This window comes from Gymnoscopelus microlampas, assembly GCF_963454915.1.
Source record: "Gymnoscopelus microlampas genome assembly, chromosome: 13".
NCBI lineage: Eukaryota > Metazoa > Chordata > Actinopteri > Myctophiformes > Myctophidae > Gymnoscopelus > Gymnoscopelus microlampas.
In genome coordinates, this window is record NC_139950.1 from 45760046 (window position 1) to 45767054 (window position 7009).

Below are 7009 nucleotides of genomic sequence, written 5' to 3' on the forward strand. Positions count from 1 at the left end.
ACCCCGAACAAAGCAAAGTTTGTTGTTTACCCAGGGTGTTGGACTAAGTGCGGAACTTATTTACAGCCAGACCCTGCATGGAAGCCTTGCTCAAGGGCTATTCAGCGGTGATTCATGATTGATGTGATGAATTGGGGAATCGAACTAGGGACCTTCCGGTATCAAGGCCGCCCCTCTAACCACTAGGCCACCGCTGCCACGAACCCTAATATGTATTTGGAATGTAGGAGTTGATGTATTTAGTTTGACTCTACAGACCAATATTGTGAAAATAGCCGATCTACAAGCTCACAACAACGGCTTGATGGGTTATGTTTGCCTCTTTCTTATATTTTTGGCAATTTGGCCAATGTTTGACCATTTTTTTTGTATAGTTTGTTGATTACTTTTGATGCAGTAATAGTCTTTTTCTTTGCTTTCTTTTATTTCTTTTTTAGGTATTAAAAAGTTTACTTAAATTTTACTTCACTGTCATCTGGGAAACTCCCCAAAATCATATGGGGACCCCCCTGTGGTTCCCGACCCACAGGTTGAGAACCACGCTCACAGAAATACGTCACGCAGCTCTGGGCGGAGCTTATTCGTTTTGAATTCATCATGTGGATCTAACGTCTGTCGGCGAACATTTATTTACAAACAAATCGGGTGCTTCCGTGCTTCTACTCTACTAGATAGCAGGTAAGTTCTTTAATTAGTTTATGTTATTATGTTATCCAACTTGTTAGTATCGTAAAAGTGCAATTATATTAGCGTATTAGCCATGGATCACACGACGCTCGTCCGTCATGAGCGTCATGGCTGAACTGCAACCTGGTTTTTGTACTTTCTCTATTTACAACCTGTACATCCACATACACGTTCACATTTTAAATATAAAGTGCTTACTCCATGGCCACGGATGTTACAAGTCTACTAGGGCACTCGGAAATACCTGTATTGTCTGTATTGTTCAATAAAAAGCATTTTAATTCGATTGGTGGCCATTTTTTCCGTATTTCCTCATGCTTTCAACTACGTGACCCTATTGGTTGGGAGGTGTACTGCACTCTGATACATTATAACTCTATGACACAATGGCCACCGATCGGATTAAAATGCTTTTTATTGAACCATCCGGAATAATACGAGTACTTACACCCACCCGAAGTGAATTGTAACATCCGTGGCCAGGAGTTAAGCACTATATATTTGAAATCAGAACGTGTATGTAGATGTAGGGCCGTAAATGGATAAAGTGCAAACACCAGGTTTAAGTTTCGTCATGATTGTCATGATACAGTGATTCGCTCCGGTTATGTTTTGTCGTAAGACTGTGTTGCACTCCCAAAAATCACTGATCTACAAGCTCACAGCGACGCATTGTGAGCTTGAGATAAGGTTTTTGGGGTGTGTAACACAGTCTTAGATATGGCATTAGCATATTCATTTCTCATGTTTCAGGGCTAATTCATTTCCATGTGGTGCATGATGAGTTTATTTCAGGTATAAATCAGTCCACCTCAGTGAGAGCTAATGTTGGCGTTTGTTTTGACTGTAATTCATTATTATTATTATTATTATTATTATTATTATTATTATTATTATTATTATTATTATTATTATTATTATTATTATTGTTATTATTATATCTGTGAATTTTGAACCAAAAGCAGGTAATGGTTCTCAAAGTGAGCACCAGGGACCCCCAGGGGTCATTGGGGGGTTTCTAGGTGGTCCCCTGGTAAAGCATCAAATCAGTTTAACCACTTAAACCCTATACAAAGTGCCTATTTGAAAATAGCAGATCTACCAGCTATTAAAAAACTAAAGAACACTGTAAACAATATGTGTGGAATATTTTTGAAGCACTTTTGTAACTCAAATCTTGAGTCTGCATAGCCAAGTACATACTAATTAGGGGGTACTTGACATGAACATGTTTGAGAACCACTGATTTGTATAACATGAGTTCATTAATCAGTTCTGCATTGTGAAACACTTTGCCAAGTTCATCAGAAGAACTGAATGAATTATGAGAAGGGGGCACGGTGGCGCGAATTATGAGCAATCTGATGAGTTAACATTACTTTTTAAATTACTAACACACAAATAATGTTTTAAAATATTTCTACTATCACAGTTGCTGAAAGAAACACCTGGCTGGCAGTGAGCACCAGTGCAAAGACTGGACACGACAAGAAGAAGTGCGAAGACGATTTTCAGGTGAAAAGAATATCTGCTGCTACATGATGTCTTTACTTCTCTTGCATTAGTCTGATGATGTCTTTATTTTTTATTTAATTTTGGGATACTGTGTACTTTCGTTTGATACTTTTTTTTTTGTTTGACATTCTTCTCCTCTAAAATAATAATCATGAAATATTTCTTAAGGTGGCAAGCCAAAGCGAGGTGAAGGGGATCAGCTGGAAGCCCTGGACGCTGAGAAAAAGACAGCCATAATTGGTGAGTAAAAACAAAAGAATTGAGAAAGGAAAATGGGTAATAGTAATAGCTGATGCCTTAAGTTGGCTACTTTAACATCCCTGTTTCACTATTTATTAGCCATCAGTGGAGAAGGCATCAGGTAAGCATCGACACCATTAATGGTATCTTGCACGGCTTGGCACCTACTGTAGGGTGATCATACACTAACTTTCCAATTGCTCACTTCCTGATCACAGGATTCTAATAGATCTGGCTTAGTCTGCTTCCACTGTGGCGGTCCTCTGTGTTATAACACTGTTAGAACACCGGCATCTTCATCCCTCCTTCACCCATACTCACGCAATGACCAGACCATGCCTTTAATTCATTTTCATTCATGCCTTTAATTTATTTGCTTGATTGCGAAGCATATCTTATTGCTCTTACTGGTAAACAACCTGTGCTGATAATCTGTTGTTCGTACAAGTGAAGTTCATGTGATGTCAAACATACCATGAGATCATTTGACAAGTTGTCACTAATAATTGTAAACTTAGACAGACTCAATAAATGCACTGATTTTTCAGAAAGTTCTATATAATTCTAATATTAAGAAAAGATCATGACTAAAATCACTAATCAAATTGTTCCTCTTGCCATGGAGTGGAATGCTTGGAGTCTATAGTAGACTGAGCATTTGGTCCTGTCTTCTAGCTTATTATCTCCCTTTCTCTTCTCTGTAGAGGCAACACAGAAGAAGGCCACATGCAACCAAAGGCCAGCTGGGTACAGCCATCAATTCCAAGCTGACAGAGCTCCGTTATCGCCAAAGGCAGACTAAGTGAAGAAAGCTGTGCTCCAATGTTTTGTGAGCTTGTAGATTAGCTATTTTGTCTGTTTTATATTGAAACTCAAATATTGAAAACATGCCCATGATGGGAAAGAAAGCTGTGCGCCAATGTTTTGTGAGCTTGTAGATCAGCTATTTTGTTTGTTTTATATTGAAACAAAAATATTGAAAACATGCCCATGATGGGAAAGAAAGCTGTGCTCCAATGTTAATTGTGAGGTTGCTGATCAGCTATTTTGTTTGTTTTATACTGAAACAAATATTAAAAACATGCCTATGATAGGAAGGATGTGGTAGAGGCGTGAACAATAAATGTTTTGTTTTTCTGAATAAATGAATGTTAATGACTTTTAGATTTGTTTTTTATTCATTTATGTAGGTAGGTATATGCATGTATTCCTGAACAAATATGTGTAAATAAACATATATGACATATATTTAACATATATATTAAATACATATATGTGCATATTTAACATATATATTGAATACATATATGTGACATATTCGAAATTGGCCGCCTACATATATGTTCTAAACATATATAGACATATATGTGCATATATGTAATATACATATATGTGACATATTCGAAATTGGCCACCTACATATATGTTCTAAACATATATAGACATATATGTGCATATATGTACATATATGTAATATACATATATGTAGGCGGCCAATTCCGAATATGTCACATATATGCTGAACATATATGTGACATATATTTAAAAAATGTATGTTCATATATTTCCTTTCCGTGTGGGAAGCCAGCTGTACAGTATGTGCCAGCTGTCATCGCCAGACTGTCAAATGTTCGCAGCCAGTCAACCAACTATTGTGATGACAGCCCATACGGACCTGTCTGTCAGAAACTTACTCTGTGTTCTTCAGATCAGTGGTTTTCAACCTTTTTCGCGTCAAGGACCCCAAAATTGACACATATTAGCCCAGGGACCACCATTTGAAAAGATATGCCAGGGACTCAACCATTTTGATTTCTTCCCAATCTACACTGTATCATCATCATCAGTGTTCATTTACAGACACATAAGGGTCAATTTGGTTCCTAACTTAATTTGGCTGGGGACCCCCTGGAAAACCCCTCAAGGACCACTGGTGGTCCCCGGACCACTGGTTGAGAACCACTGCTTTAGATACCTAAAAAAAAATGACGTGCAAATTGGAAAACCTAGTGTGTACTGTATGTCTTCTTTTATTTTCCTGAACCGATTATCTGGCAAAGGTTGCGATCATTCAAAAATATTGTTTGTTCATAAGCTAGTCCACACAGTTCTCGTTGACCTTCTTTTGGTTTTGGGAATAACTTAGCATTTGTAGTCTTTTATTCAGGTAGATGGGCTTTCTAATGAGGCCAAGAATGTTAAATGATTTCCTTGTATTATGGTTATTTGTAAGGTCACTCTCTTTTGTTAGAGTTTCAGGCAGCAGTCTAGGTGTAAATTGAACTGTCTATAAATAAAGTATTTTTTTGCTCCAGGAGAGAGAGAGAGGGGGGGGGGGGGGGGCATGCTGCCACACAAGCCTTTTGTTGTGCCTTTTGTTTGAGTAATTATGAAGTTATTTTCCTTGTATCTTTTTGTTATTTTTGCCTGAGTTATACTTGAAAGGAAGAGAACCTAACAACCACTAGACTATTCTACAGTTCTATAGCCCATGTTTCTATACTGTACATACCATGACAATGTAAAGCCTATACTTGACGTCATACAGTATAACATGGGTCTTCAACAGGGGGTGCGGGACCCCTAGGGGATCCTCAGAGTTATTACAGGGGATCCGCCAAATCTTTGTATGATGGGGAACATTAGCCGAAAATAGCTGATCTACAAACTCACAACGCCTCACGCTGCGAGGCGTTGTGAGCTTGTAGATCAGCTATTTTCGGAGTTGGTGTGGAGGGAAAAAGAGCAGACCAAGTACAGAGCCAATGGTCAAGTTGACTAAATACTAGGGATGTCCGATATTATCGGCCTCCCGATATTATCGGCCGATATTAGCATAAAAATTGATATCGGGAAAATATCGGTATCGGTTTTTGAAAAAAAAAAAAAAAAAAAGTTTTTTTTTTTTTTTTTTTTTTGCTTTATAAATAAGTTGCAGGAGTTCTTACTGTATATGGTGTGTGTGATATGAAATTTGAGCTTACCCTAATCACAATAATCCCCGCATATATCGGTATCGGTTGATATCGGTATCGGTAATTAAGAGTTGGACAATATCGGTATATCGGTTATCGGTAAAAAGTAAATATCGGTCAACCCTACTAAATACTGAGGGTTTAAAAGGTTAACTGTCTGAATTAATTTACACATGAACATGAATCCAACATATCAATAGAAAAGATAATGTGTGTCAAACAAGTCTATGAAGCCATCTATGAAATCTATGAATAAGTTGAATCTACAACACCGTTTTATATATATTTAAAACTGTGTATATTATATATTTATATGTAGTGGGGGTCCCTGCTTCATCTCTCTCTCAGCTACGGGGCCCTTGGCCTGAAAAACGTTGAAGACCCCTGCAGTATAACCATGGCTGACAATAGAAAAAGTGAAAAACATTACAGTCACATTTTTAGCTGTGATCTTACAGCTAGTATAAATCATTCTGTACGTCCTAGCATTATTCAAGCACAAACCGAGAGCTGCAGTGCAGTTTATCACGGACTGTGTGCTTGTTCACGTGAAAACCAGAAAAAGGAATGTTTCCATCATTTTAGCAGTGACTATAGGAGGAAGAAATACTCAGATTTGGTTTAATAATAATAATAATAATACATCAGACTTATATAGCGCTTTTCTAGTACCCAAAGTCGCTTTACAAAACAGCTTAAAAACAATTTTATTAGGAGAAAAGAAAACAAAAGAGAAGAAAACATTAAAAGGTTAAAACAAAAGGCTAAGACTTGTCCTAGAGGACGAAAGTGAGGTTTGGTTAGGTCTGGGCAGGGAAGGCGAGTCTAAAGAGGTGGGTTTTGAGGGAGGCTTTGAAAATGGCAAGAGTGGGGGCAGCTTTGATGTGGGGTGGGAGTGGATTCCAAAGGGTGGGGGCCGCAACTGAAAATGCCCTGTCACCCCAGGTGCGTTTTTTTATTTTTTTGGGGAAGTCCAGGAGGTTTGCGTCGCCAGACCTGAGGGAGCGGGAGGGTGCATGGCGTTGGAGGAGGTCAGAGAGGTAGCAGGGGGCCAGGTTATTGCGGGCTTTGTAGGTGGTGATGAGTATTTTGAAGTCAATTCTATGTTTTACTGGGAGCCAATGAAGGTCATGGAGTACTGGGGTGATGTGATCTCTGGATCTGGTTCTGGCGAGGAGGCGGGCAGCAGAGTTTTGGACATATTGGAGTTTTTTGATAGTTTTTGCAGTGGTACCGTAGAGGAGACTATTGCAGTAGTAGGTTTACTTAAGTAAAAGTAGCAATACCACAATAAGGTAAATCCTGTATTCCAAATTGTACTTAAAGTACAAAAAATATCCTTCCAGTACTCCTGCAGAGTGGCCCATTTTACATTCATATTGGATTGTAATTAGCGAGGCATTAATCCCTCCAGACAGATGTTCAATTTATAATGAATTTATTTTTAACCAAATGGGTTCCACATTAGTGATGCATTAATGTGTTCATCACTTTAACGTTACAGCTGGTAAACGTGGGGCTGATTTTAATTACTTTTTTTGTGCTGCTGGGTAACAGTACATAATCAGTACAATGAATGTTAATGTTTGATC

The 7009-nt window shown here is 38.2% G+C and overlaps 1 long non-coding RNA gene across 1 annotated transcript; it reads left to right on the forward strand.

Annotated features, from left to right (window-relative positions):
• The first annotated feature begins 587 nt into the window (after window positions 1-587).
• On the forward strand, window positions 588-3418 carry LOC311058900. The gene is made up of 4 exons (XR_014602093.1): window positions 588-678; window positions 2120-2202; window positions 2371-2442; window positions 3147-3418. It is a non-coding gene; the product is annotated as an uncharacterized lncRNA (long non-coding RNA).
• The last annotated feature ends 3591 nt before the right edge of the window (window positions 3419-7009 follow it).